We start from the raw sequence: 15,311 nt of genomic DNA, 5'->3' as shown, positions 1-15,311 counted from the left end.
CCAATTCTTTTAACGAAAATATTTTTAAACAATCCATTCCTTCTTTCCAGCAAGCACAACCATACGGGACCCAAACGGGAACCATCTGGGATGTCAAACGGGAACTGTACGGGATTTGGCCGCGGGATCTACACGGGAACCATATGGGGAGAAAAAAAACTTTTCGGCTGCTTTTTTCTTTACCCCGAATTGACCCCAGATTTCTCCCGGATGCGTTTTAATTAGATTTAACTTGTAGATTTTTATTTTTTTTATTTTTTTATTTATAATTTATATCGTTTATAATTTATATTTTTTAGAGTTTGTTAACAAACTCTAAAATACAAGGACATACATAATTATGTTTTATTGAATAAAACAAAGAAGTGTTACATATGTATACTATACATACATACATACATACATACATATATATATATATATATATATATATATATATATATATATATATATATATATATATATATATATATATATATATATATATTTATATATATATATATATATATATATATTTATATATATATATATATATATATATATATGCGCACACATAGATATATATATATATATATATCTGTGTGTGCGCGTATTTACTTATTAGGTGTTGTCTGCTGCATTAACTGGTACACGTTCTTTTCGGCCACCTTTGCCTCTATCATGAGCATTACTTAACCATGAAGAAAGTGCTTCTTCAAGGAGCTTTTTTGATAAATTTTCTTTTGTGCCATAGTTTTTTTTTTGCAGCATCTAAAAATAGGTTAGTTCATTTTAAATAAATGGTAAATGAAATTTTATAAGCTTCTAAATCATTTCATATTATTGCTATTGATGTTGCTGTGTTAGAGTTTTAGTGAATCATTTTTTCAAGAATTTCATGTCCTAAGTATTTACAAAAAGTTGAAGATATTCCTAATATATTTCGACAGGAGACACTAATAAGGAAATGGGGTTTAGGTACTAAGTAGGTGAAAGTACTATAGCTCTTTTTGCTATTTAATTCAACAAGCAAAAAAATCCAAAAAATTTGTACAAGAAAAAAAAAGGAGAGCATATGAAAACATACTTACAAAACATTACTTGAAATAGATGCAGTGGCTGAAATGGCTGTTTCTTTTTTTGGCCTGTTAAGTTGTATTTTCGTGCCAGTTCGGGAGAGAATAAACACTTCATGTTTCTTCTTACAAAATCTGTTAGATTTGCTCCACCATTATTTACAAGAACGTGAACCTGGTAACAAAAAAATATAACTTTTTATAAAAATATATAATACATTATATATATATAAATTATGTTAGTGTATTCTACAAACAGAGTGCTTAATGTTCTAAAAGAACAGAGCAATAATAAATTAGTAAAAACACTTACCTAATTTTTGATTACTTCAACACTGTGTTTCACCATCAGTAGGTTCATCAGGAAGAACCTGATGAACCTTATATATTTTCTTTCTGATTCTTCCTGATGAACCTACTGATGGTGAAACACAGTGTTGAAGTAATCAAAAATTAGATAAGTGTTTTTACTAATTTATATATACATACATACATATATATATATATATATATATATATATATATATATATATATATATATATATATATATATATATATATATATATATATATATATATATATATATATATATATATATTCTTTTTTACAGTACTTTTACATTAAATCCCCATTTCTTTTTAAATAAGTGAACTATAGATGTTAATGTTTTCTACTAAACTAGTGCTGCACAAAACATGAATTTAACAATATGCATTAGTTTTATTTTTTAAACAATATAGGCATGTGCTCTATTGAAATATATTAGATAAAGGTAAACTCTAAATAGTTTACCATATTTTTTTTCACATCTACATCCTTCAACTTTTCTTCAATAGCTTCCATGTCCTCAATTGTTTTAAGAGGTAAGTTTAGCTCAATTTGTTCCTCCATGATGCCTTGTGTCACATTAATTTGTTGTTGGATGTTGTGCAGCATAGCTGAATGTAACTTTTGGGTCTATTATTTCTTCTTGCCTAGCCAAAATTTTCAACAAAAGTTTTTCTATTTGTGAAAAATGAAACCATTATTAAAAACCAATATAAAACAATTTCATAAACAATAACCATTACATACATAATTACAAGCAACAATTTTGGTGATGCATTTTGTTTATCATCTTACCTGATGTAGTATGGCCAAATGTTTTTGACAAAGGAGTAATTATGTCAAAAGGAAGACCAGGCACGTTTTTTGGCATAGCAATAGCTTCTGACTGAAAATCGACACACTGTGTAATTTGTTGGTGCTGAACTTCATTTTCTTAAAACCCCCCAAAAAATTAAAAAAATAAAAAGTAATAAATTTATAATATTAATAAGTAATAAGTTTATAATGTTTGCAGCAGTTTAGTAAACAATCCACTGTTGCCACTCTCACAATGATTATCCCCTACAAACCCAAAATTTACTTATTTAAATCCTCAGCATAAAATTAAAATGAAATGCATTATTTATGTACTGATGAATTATTTTAATTTATTGATATTTATCAAAGTAAACAAATAATTTAAACAGTAAAATCTGATTCCAAATCTTACCTTACTGTCCCATTGATAATACAGGTTTAAGACTTTTCTGTCATTCTTTTCTTTCTTCTAGGTTTTTCGTAAAAACAAAAATATCAATAAAGAACAGAAGCAAACATCATTTTAAGAAAAAATTTAATGCAACTAAGATTATATAAAACAATTAATATAACACCTATTGCAGTGTTTACTCTCCGAATCAAAACTTTCAGCTACATCTTCGCTGCTAGACAGTTTTTTTTTCAGACGGTTTAAAAATAAAATAGTAAACAATAAAAATATAAGAATGTTTCTATAAAAAAATAAAAATTTCTAACAATTAAATTCAGAATAATCATTTTTATTTTTAAATCTAAACTCTATATGAAATAGCTTACAGTTTTCATTTTTGCTTGCTAAACTTTTCTTCGACATTAGAGGTATCCTCTGCTATTTTCACCTTTATGCAGACTTCTTTCTTATTACCTAAAATCATAGATCATTTGCAATTATAATAAGGCACTTGGCTTAAAGGTAAATTGTTTTTAAAGTGAACTAAAAGTAGAAAGTATATTGCTGTATAAATTTCATAGTTGCTATTTTTTTGCATTATACAGATCAAAATTTACCAGCAACTGCTAACAGTCGAATAGAAAAAGTTTTCCAATCTGTGTCAAGTTTAGACCATTGCTTTTGTGCCCTACTGACTTTGCTTGAATTAGACCATGGAGGCCAGTAGCATTTTAATTCTATACGCTGTCTAACCAATCTTGAAACTTCTTGAAATTCAATTTTGTTAATAATCCAATTGAAGGGAATATATTCAGTCTTCATCTCAGTGTCAAAAACCACAATGGCATACATTCTGCAGTCTAGTAATTATATTATACCTAAAAAAACTGATTACAATTCAGAGCTAAAAAAAAAGAAACTTATTTTCTAACAAACAAATAAAAAATTACATTTAAAAGTTGAAATTCAAAGCAAAGTGAAAAACTGTGGATATGCATAGTATGAGGTGTTGACAATGATAGGGGCACACCAACCAAACTCAAGTTTTGATTAAGTTATGTTTAAGTTTCTAGATGGAAATTAAAGCTGAAGCATTGTAAACAAAAAGGATTATCGAAAATTTAAAATAAATTATTGAGAACTGATTGGTGTTTTCCTTTTCTTTGTAACACCTCATGTATGTTATTAAAAACACGTTAATGGTTCACACTGATGTAATAAAACACATATAAAAATATGCTGCTATGAAAATTCAATATTCAAAACCAAATACAAAATTCAAAATGCTTCAATAGTGCAATTGTGGCATTACAATAAACCCACTTTTATATGGTAAACAAACATATTTTTTTATAACTTCACTTAGTGGTAAACACTGATACAAACCATCAGTTCTTTCAACAAAATAAATATTTACTTTGTTAAAATCACATGGATCTTTAAAAAAAGATTCCTAGAAAAAAAACTTCTCAAAAAGATAATAAGCACAATTATTGCTTGCACTTGGTTTTAATATATTTCTAACGATTCCAATTTTACCACATATTTCAAAGCAATTATCTGCAGCACTGTTGGACATAAAATACTTTTTGTTCTGATACTGCTTGAATTGAAGATAGCGGCTCAGTGTAATATTTACAGGACCATCAGTATGCCATTTACTAAAATTAACAATATGATTAGGTTGACCACTATAAACATCAAAATCAAAAATACTTTTTGCAATTTGTAAACAAGGTGATTGGGCCTTTTCAAACAAACTTTTTTAACTGACCAAGATAATTTTCATATTTGAATCATGAACAATTGTCAAGAGCACCGTAGTGTTTTGCATCATCAGCTAAATCTATTTATGAATTAACATTATATACTAACTGATCTCTACCATATAGCTCTTCAAAAGTCTGCACAAAATATCGTAGCAACTGACTTGCATACCCAGCATAGTGTTTAAGTAAAGAAGAACATAACAAAATCCTGACAGCAACAGGTAAGTCCATAAAATTCTGATAATAATTTGGTAACAATTTTCCTTTCAAAACAACCGGCCCTGTGTAAGTCAAAAATAGAGGGAGTTCAGTAGCCTTCGATCACCTAAATTCAGCTAACGAACAAGATTTTCTAGAAAACTCTTTTGAAATATATGATCGCAAAGCAGTCAGTTTTTCAGAAATGACTACAACAACATTTTGTGACAACCTACATGATGGTGGGCCTTGAATCCATAAGTTTATAATTTTTCTGACAACACCCAAACAAACAAAATGCATATAATCAATTGGAAACCTACTTACCATACTATAATTTAGCTTTGTGAAAGGAGATACTGCATTATGGTGTTTTGAATCATGTTAATTGAAAAAGTCTAGATCAGTTCTTAAAGGAGCATATAAATCAGGTAAAACTATTTTTTGATACCACTCAACACGTTGAATACATTGTACACAACAATTGTACCCATTATGTGTTTTAATGCATTTAACAAATGACCGAGCAGGTGCATCACAGTAAGTTGCATCACAGTAGTAAACTGTCTAAAGCATTATGAAATATTTTAAAACTGACTGCCCATTTTCCTAGACAGGGTTGCCACCATTATTTAAGAATAAAAATCCTTGATTTTCCCTGATTTTTTCGCTAAAATTTTGCTTTTTTCTCCCTGATTTTTCCTGATTTTTTCCCTTAAATTTTGCTTATTTCCCCCTGATATTTCCAGCATTCAAACACCCAAACTTAACATTAAAACTTCTCCATTAACCCCAGAGAGTTTTTACTTCTAAAAAAACAGATACTATAATCCCCCAATTAGTAATGAACCAATCAATTTGTTTGAAAATTAAAATAAATAATTAAAACTTCAATCAACACATGAAATTATTCTTTAAAAAAAATATAAAAGCTACACTATGTATATATATAAATATATATATATATATATATATATATATATATATATATATATATATATATATATATATATATATATATATATATATATATAAACTACTACTATGTATATATATATATATGTATACATATATATATATATATATATATATATATATATATATATATATATATATATATATATATATATTTATATATATATATATATATATATGTATATATATATATATATGTATATACATATATATACATACTTATATATATACATATATATATATATATATATATATATATATATATATATATATATATATATATATATATATATATATATATATATATATATATATATATATATATATATATGTTAATATTATAGATATATAGATATATAAAAAAATATATACCCCTTTGTCCATTATAGGAAAATATCCAAATTGTTTTAGAGAATTAATTAAGAGAATGCTAAGCTCCCATTATGTCTGAATTTTTGAAAATGTTTGACTTATCAGGATTTTGTGACCTATTTTATGGTCCTCCCACCAAGGGTTTAATCAGGGTATATTTAAAACAGATATGTTCGATGAGCATTGAAAATCTGTCAGACTTATCTAGGGTACAAGATAACGAGATTCAAAAAAAACAAAAAAACAATTAAGATTGGAAATGTTTTTAATAATGAGCAATGTATTAAAAAATTAAAGAGCAAATACAAGCAATTAACAATATTAAAAGCAAGTAATAATAATTAATTAAAAAAAAATAACAAAAACTAAATGAGTAAACTAAAAAAGTAATATTGTCAAATACTGAAATATTTGAAATAAAGATCAAATAATTTTATGTTAGAAAAATACAATTATTTGTTAATAAAACTAATTGTAAATTATAATTAGTATTTATAAACTAAATATCATTGAAGTGGATCAATAAAAGTAATTATTTTCAGCAACTTAGTTTTAACGCTTCACAGGTCATTCTTTCCAATAAATTTCACATTTGCATATTCCCATTTTTTTGAATTTTGAAGGAGATCTTCCATCAATTTAAGGCCTCTTTCAGCAATTATGTTTGTTCTTGGAATATGAACTACACCATCTTCATTGCTTCAGTGCTTTCACTTTAAAGCAGCTGTACACTTAATTTCAGTCAATGTATCAAGCATATAGTCATATATAACAATTATTTGATGATAAATATGATTTATCATCAAATAATTGTTTGCTAAACCAAAGTTTTTTACATTGATTTGCAATAAAAGTTGTTGCTCTTTCAAGCTCACACCTCCATGTTGGTATTAGAAAATAGGCAAGAAGAACATATGACGCTGTAGAGTTCTATCTACCAATGTGCCATTTAATTTTTGGTAACTTTTTCTGATTCTTGAAGTAACTAAAAGCTTTACATAACTCATAAAGGAATTTGAAGTCATCTCGCCATCCTAAGTTTATGTAATGATTAGGCTCAGCTTCATATGTATAATTTTTTTGAAGATTTTCATAATTTTCGATTAAATCCTTCACAAATTTATAATCAAAACCAGGACTTGTTGATTTACAATTTACAAAATGATCTAAAACGTGTTTTAAAAGGAGATCCAGTATATGATGCTGACATCCTAAATATTGTGGCTTAGTAAAGCCTCTGGTTTCCATTTCATTTTGTTTTTTTAAAACCATACCATTTAATCTTCCTGTGTTTACTGCTGTTGTGTCACATATAATCATTGAAATACATTTCCATGCATCAAAATCATTAAGCAATTTTTTAAACGCTTCAAAAACATCATTGGATTTTCCACTTTCACATTTAACAATTCCTAAGTTAATTTTCCTTTGCTCATTTTGAAGTATCACAACTTGGTATTCAGTCTTATTTAATTTCTTTCCATCAAAATGTAGGCTGAATTGTTCTTCTTGTACCATTTTAGCAACAATTTTCTTCATGCTTTGCCCTTGCCTTATAGTTGATCTCCATATTCATGTCTGACTTGGAGTTTCTATTTCAATACCTTTTTCAAATAACTTTTTACAGATTCTAGCTGATTTATTTGTACTTAAAGATTCAGTTATCACAAGATTAGAGGCTAACTTTGTTCTATTATATATTCTCTTTCTTGATTTTTTTTAATTCCACTGGTTCATAATTGTCTTGTGAATCTAAATCTGAACCACTTTCTTCTGATGCAATTGAACTGCTAACTGGACAATTATTTGCTTTGCTTGTAGAAGTTGTATCTTTTGCATTACAAACTCTGACTTTTGAAGGATGTAATGACACTTGTGTATTAGTACTGTGACCAACTTCTCCTGAACTTAATAATTGTATGTTATAAAATTTTTTATCTTCCAGACTGAGCCATATGCCCTTTACATTGATGATATCAAAAAGATCTCCAAAAACAGAGCATTCTTTCTATTTGCCAGGCTTTTTAAGATACTTGTCATGTTTTTCTATAACCTTTTCAATTTTTCTTCCAACTGATTTTTTAGAAATACTTGGAAAGTGGAGTTTGTTCCATAATTTACTTATTTCGACAGAAATTAACTTTACTCTTTCTTTTCTGCTTTTTTTAATTGATGCCAGGTAGTTGTAACGTCCAATAATAAAAGTTTTTTTTAGCATTTTATTAAATGAATTCAATGGTTTTTCAATAAAGGGTAGACCAATTCTTGATGTTATACGTTCTTCAAACGAAACTAAATTATTTGCCCATACTCTTGAATATTTGTCAACAACAGTTTTGCTATATTTATTTGACATATTAGAAAAATCTAAAATGCATGGATAATATATGTTAGTAATGTTCTATGTTTTAATACTATTTTAATAAAAATACTTTTCTTTAAAAAATTACTGTATAAGTATAAAATTAATTAAAAAAGACATTGAAATGGGTAAAGACAAAAGAAATGAGTAAAACATAAAAAGGATTAGTATTAACTATTTTCTGAATTTGTGTAATATTTTAGTTCAGACCAACATATTACACAAGCACATAAAATAGTTTTTACTTAGGTGTGTTTTATGATTTATAGTGAATTTAAAAACCAAATACTTCCATAATAGTCATAAAAACAACAATATTTTTATAGCATAACTTAATTGTGGGTGGGGGACATTTTTTAACTATATTCAATATTACTATGAAATTTTAATATAAACTATCAATTTCTCAGGTTTTAAAACTATGGCCAATTAAAACTGGGACAAAAGTTAAAAAAATCATAACCCTAACAAACAGCCTTTATCATTTCACTGTTTATTTCTATTTCGTGAGCCTTCAATTTGTTTGACACCATAAAATCTTTGATAGTGCGACGAGATATAAGTGACTTTTCTTTCATGTTTTCACTGAGCATATTACTGTTAATACTGAAATCTCTCTCAATTGATACTTTCCCATGACATAACGTAAAAATAAATATCAAAACTTTTGACAAAACCTTGTAATCTACACCAACTTTTATGGTTTCAAAATAAAACTTGTTTAAACAATTTCCTGCGTGAAAATTTTTAAATGCAGGTAAAAAAGTAGATGAGCTTTCCTCTAACAACTTTGAAAATGGCATGAAAGCTTGATCACATTCATTTGAAGTAATATGTGAGCAAGAAAGAATTAGATGTAGTAGTTCAAAAATTCAAAAACTTGACTTCATTTAAAAGTGAAATCAAAAATTTGATTTCACTTTTTAGTGAAATCAAATTTTTGAAGTTGCCTGCCATTGATGATGCTGCTAAGGATATCTTGTTTTATAATTAAACTGATTAAACTTTTAACAGTTGAGAACAAATCTTCAAAAAGAAAGGGAATCATTGGGGCATCGGTTTGATATCTCAGTAAGATTCTCTGCAACAAACTTGCAATATAACCAAAAAACCTCAATTTAGTCAAAGTTAACTCGTCTTTTGTTGCCCCTAACACTGTATCATAGCTCTTTCATTTTGGTTGCTTATTTTTAGGGAGAGTCTCCTAATACTTGGTTATTATTTTAACATTCTTCCAAATTAAACAAAGTCTATCTGCAACTTTTTGGTCTTCAACCCAGCATGTTGAGCAAAATGCATAAGGAAAACTCTCACATTCAGTAACAGTTACACAAAGCTCTTCTAGCCGGAAAATCATGAAAAAGGTTGCATGATGCTTTTATTAACTTCCCTATATTCTATTCCGCAGATTGAAAACCTGATTTCAAAGCCCCATGTATTACATGAAGGTTACAACTCCCAACGTTAAGAAGTTTATGTAGCTCTTGTACATCACGCTTCTTTTCAAGAAGATTAAGAAGGGATCAGTTCACATTTGGACCATCCATACATAGTTGAGTCAGATTTATGCTATTAATCATTGACAAAAATGTAGTAATACTTTCAAGCAAATCTTTTGCTGTGGGGTGACCTAAAAATTTAGAGTCAAAGTATCTGGATTCAACATGATTTAGATCGCTGTTCCAAAATTGAATATTTAGATCCAATTGACAATTTTGGAAAAAATCGTTCAGGCCTTTATCAAATAAAACAGTGTAATAAGGATATTTTTTTATATTTTCAGTAAAATGTCTGTGAAAATAAGGCCGAAGACCAAAATTAATTATATAACCAAGTTTTGTTCTACCCATTTCATAAGATTTAGCAGTAATGCTATCAGAGAACATTTTCTGATAAAGTAAGCCATTTTCATTACACGAATTCAATGAGAAATTATTCTTTACTGCATTTAAAACAGAATAGATTTCTGCACAACTTTTATCACATTGATCTACTGCAAGAATTGATTGTTTTTTAGATGTAGACTGTGCAGGCATTAAACAGCTATGATATTGGCTTTGATTTCTGTGCATGTTTTTGCCATCCATGTGACTTATCACAGCTCTTCTGCCCATTTTTGACAAATTAAATTCAACTTGGCATTTTTTGCACATGGTTGACTTTTTATCACTGCCTATTACCAGCCATTTTTCAAGCAAAGACATCACTTAACCACTCTTCTTTGAAATACGTTGCCATTTTAAATTTTAAAAATTTGTACTATTCTAAAAAAAGGGTTCTAAAATTTTCTAAAATATTTTTAAATATTCTAAAAAAAGAGTTCTAAAATTCTAAAAAAAATTTGTACTATTCTGGAAAAGGAATATTTTTATTGGAAAACATATCAAAGCATTAAATAAAAATTAAAAAGTTCCCTGATTTTTTCCTAAATCAACTATTTCCCCCTGATTTTCCCTGCTTGTATCTAAATTTCCCTGAATTTCCCTGATTTCCCTGATTTCCCTGATTTGGTGGCAACCCTGCTAGATCATCATCCAAGCTATTGTAATTCGGGTTAGTTGTTCTTTTTGTTCGTTATCAGGATCATCATTAGAATGTACAAGCCAATCTTGAGTATCATAAAATTCTGCAATATTGTTTTTGCTTAGGCTTTCGTTAGTGTCAGAACATGCATATGAATCATGATAAAATCATGATTTAGTTTATTATTCATGAATCATAATAAAATCATGATTTAGTTTATTATTTAAAGAAGCTTCTTTAACTAATTTTGCCACAACTGCATAAAAGTTTTCGTCGTTTGTTCTTTGTGAACTCATGGTATTAAAATAAAGGAAATTTGAAAACTTGGTTTTACTTGAAAAGGATAGACGATTAAATAAGCGCTAAAGTTGTCCTTAATAAACATGAGAAATTTCACCTGACCTGCGCGCGCATACGGGAAATTCAGAAGGGACCCAGATGAAACCCGTTAAAAAATACCAGTTTTAGCCCGTACGCACGCATATTTTGAAACCCTATACAGACTCAGAAAAGCCAGAGATATGCGCAATCTGATTCGCTGATTTTGAAAGAGAGGCTTTAGCGCGTATGTTTAAATCAAAACAAATGTCAAAAAATATATTGAATAATAAAAGTGAATTTGAGTAATTTCATAAAAGCCAAATGATAATAGCAAAAAAAATTATGATTTTTCTATCTAATTTTGTGCAATATAGTTCAAATACTTATACAAACCCTCACAACTTAAAACATCCGTGATTTTCAGAATTTTTTCTAAAAAATAAAGATTTAAAAAAATTAGTTTGTTTTTCTAATTGTATTAACTCTAAGATATAAAAAAGACAACCATTGTAATAAACTATAAACCAGATGGTAAAACTTGACTAAGCTGTGATTCTCATGCGATAGATTTTTTAAAACAGTTTTAAAATTTACCTACGAATATCAATAGACTATTATTAACTTGGTAAACTTTTTTTCAAATTAAGTTCCCATTTATCCAATCATTTAGCAAGAAAAGTATTTTGAAAAAATAGCCTAATATCTTTTTAGAACTTTACACATATTCTCCCATATATAAATTATATACAACACTAAAAAAGTTTGAGAATATTGCTTATTGTTATAGCTAGCCCAGATGATTTGCAACACTCTTAAATTAAAAGCAATTGTAAGCAAAAGCGAATTTAGATATCCTTTAATAATGTATAAGTAATAAAAGATCATAAAGTATTGTAGCCTAATAAGCTATTAGAAAAAATCTATAACCTGATGTTCACAAGTGTGTGTTAATATAATAAACTGATTACCAAAAGCAATAACTCTCAACTTACCACACCTTTATAAAAACTAAGTGTAAAAAGGTAGAAAGAAGAAAGGTTGCAAACATGCAAGTTCATGTTGTTGTTTATTTCAATTTCCAAACTCAATACATGTTTGTTGATATATAGCTTTTAACCTGAGCAAAATACTCGTTATTGTATTCTATAATTAATATAAAATGTGTACCCTTTAATAGCAACTGATGGTAAATAATATTAAATAAAGCAGTAAACTTTGATAAATTTTATATAATTATAATGCTAATAATTTATTTTACATTATATACTCCAGAAGAAAATGAAAATATGTCTGCTCTAAAAAAATTAGAAGAAAAACCTTAAATAAAATGTACTCTATATTTACAAATTTTATGAATAGTTTCAGTTTCATTTAAATTTTGGTATTACCAATAAAAAAAAAAGTGTTCTTTTTTTAAATTTCTGTGAATATCTCTTGTTTAATAATATAAAAACAGAGATGCGTCATGTTTTATTTTGATGTAATATTAATAATTTTTTAGAAAACTTGCTTCTTCCAATGTAAAAGCTAATTTTGATGAAGTTATTTTTATTACAAAAATTGCCATAATTCACCTTTTTTTGGTTAAATTTTTTGACTTTAATACTCAGTAAAGTTTTAATGTTCAGTAAAAAAACAAATATCACTTTTTTTGTTAAATTTTCCAATAGATTATTATCCAATTTATTATCCAAATTATTTCCATTAGATTAATATCCAATTTACATCCTATATAATATATATAAAGAAAAATATTGATGTACGCCTTATCAGCCTTCTCAAAATTTAGGTTGAACAGTAACTTCTTCAGGGTTCGTAGACTTATATGGAACATGTAAGCTAGTTTGGTAAAACATCTGTAAAAAATTTAAATGTTAAACTGTTTATAATTAACAAGTTGGTATAAAGATACAGTAACGAGCTTAGAACAAACTCTGCCTCAGCTTAAAACTTATACTTTGCATATTTTAAGTACTTTACCAGTAGTCTAGTGCAATTGCATATAAACTTTGTATCGAGCATGCTTTATAAAACACGGACGGATTTGATGAGAAACACTAAATTTAGAAATCTTGCAAAATTGCACACATGCAAATTCAAGCGAAATATTTCAAGAGTTTATACATACAAAACGCATTTTATAATAGCAAAAATATTTATAGCATGACTGATCTTGCTCTTTTTTTTTGATAATTTTATTTTCTTTTTTTTATTACTCTTTTTTCATTAAAACATTTGATTTTAACCACTTATTTTAGCTTATTAAATCTTTTTTTTTTTTCAATTACTACAATACAAAAAATGCCACAATCATTTGCCATAATCCACTTTTATTTATGCCAAAATCCACTTTTATTTGGTTAACTTATTTGACTTTTTCTTGCTTTTAATGTCAGTGTTTTTATGTAACTGTACAAAAATTACTGTTCTGTTGACAAACATAAATTTCACTTCTTTTTTTTTTTTTTATTTTAATTTACACTTTGCCGATAAAAAAAATTTACAGTCGTAACTTATAAAAAAATAATTACATGACCGGGGCTAGAAGAAGACAAATTTAGTCTTATCATTAAGCCCAAAAAAATGCGTCATTACTAGACAAAATATAGTTTGACAATAAAATATAATTTCAATGTATATATCTCTGATATATATTATAAAAGAAAATTTAAATATATCGCATATCGTTTAAAATTTATAGTTTTTCAAAAAATAAGATATTACAATTTCTTTGTAAAATAAAAGAAACAAAATTTATTAAAATATTAAATGACAAAAATAACATTTAAGAATTGGTTTGAAAAATTAAGAAGATATGATTTTATATAAAAACATTTTATTGGTAGAGCGTTTTATAGTTTAACTTATTTAATTATATTTATAATACTTTTCATTGCCAATTAAGTAAAAGCAAATAAACAGTATAAAATAAAAGTAAAAGATTAATCCCAGTCGGCAAATTTAGTTGTAAATGCGCATTAGAAACTCGTTTAAATACGTATCGATGTGGTATGTATGTTAGCCATTTTATCGTGTCGAACACGCATTAGAAATACGCATTAGATGCGTATAAAGACAGGTATGCAATACGACGCCTACTGAGTATCAGACTCGCATTTGAAACTCTTGTAAACACGTATAAAACACGATAACCAGAGAATATTCAATACGATATTTTCCTGGTATTACATGCGCATTTAAAACTTTCCAGAATACGCATTATTTACGAATATATGTTAGCCATTTTATCGTGTCAAACGCGCATTAAAAATAGACATCAGATGAGTATAAAGACAGGTATACTATACGACGCCTACTGAGTATCAAACTCGCATTTAAACGCGTATAAAACACGATAACCAGAGAATATTCAATTCAATTTTATTAATTAATATGAATTCATAACATAATTATAATGACTAGCAGTAAGCAACCCGGAATACGGGTTATGAGTTATTAAACCATTAATAACAATAAAAACACATTAATAACTTGATATATTATCTAAAATATCAAATACAAATTTATCTATAAATATTTTAACTTTGACTCCGTATCATAATGACCGCATTAACATCAGTTGAGTTCTTTTTAAAATCTGTCACGACACAAGTACCAGAAAAGGAAAGTCAAGTAAAGCCTGCAAATATCTAAAAAAAGACAAGAAAAAAAAAATTACAATTTTTAATTACAAAAGTACTATTTGCATTTTATTGTTAGTAGAATTAGGATAATAATAACAGAAAATATATGAACCTGTCATTTCGAAAAGGGCACAAGTCCATTTACTAGAACTTTTCAAAATCAACAAAAATATGACTTTTATTACAATGTCTAGGTTGCTAAAGAAATTAAACATAGAAGTAGATAAATAAAGAACGTATATAACTTATGTATTTTTTATTTTTTATAAAAAAAACATAAATCATACAGAAATTTTTAATTCAAACTTATAAACTAACTGCTAAAAGTTTAGGACTTATGTCCTTTTCGAAATGACAGGTTCATAAATTCTGTCTACAGAATAATTAAAAAAGATTATAAAAAGGCTAGACAACACAATGTACACATTGTTACTATAGTAACGCTGGCAAATAACACCACAACTTAATAAGATATTTTATTAACTTAAATACTTGGACTAAAAAGATTTTATTTATTACGATATTTGAACAATCAAGGGACAATTATAGTTAAACAATTTGAGCAACTATATCAT

This window comes from Hydra vulgaris, chromosome 03, assembly GCF_038396675.1.
Source record: "Hydra vulgaris chromosome 03, alternate assembly HydraT2T_AEP".
In the NCBI taxonomy this organism is placed as follows: Eukaryota; Metazoa; Cnidaria; class Hydrozoa; order Anthoathecata; family Hydridae; genus Hydra; species Hydra vulgaris.
The sequence above is the reverse complement of the archived record's forward strand: the minus strand, read 5'-3'. Positions refer to the sequence as shown.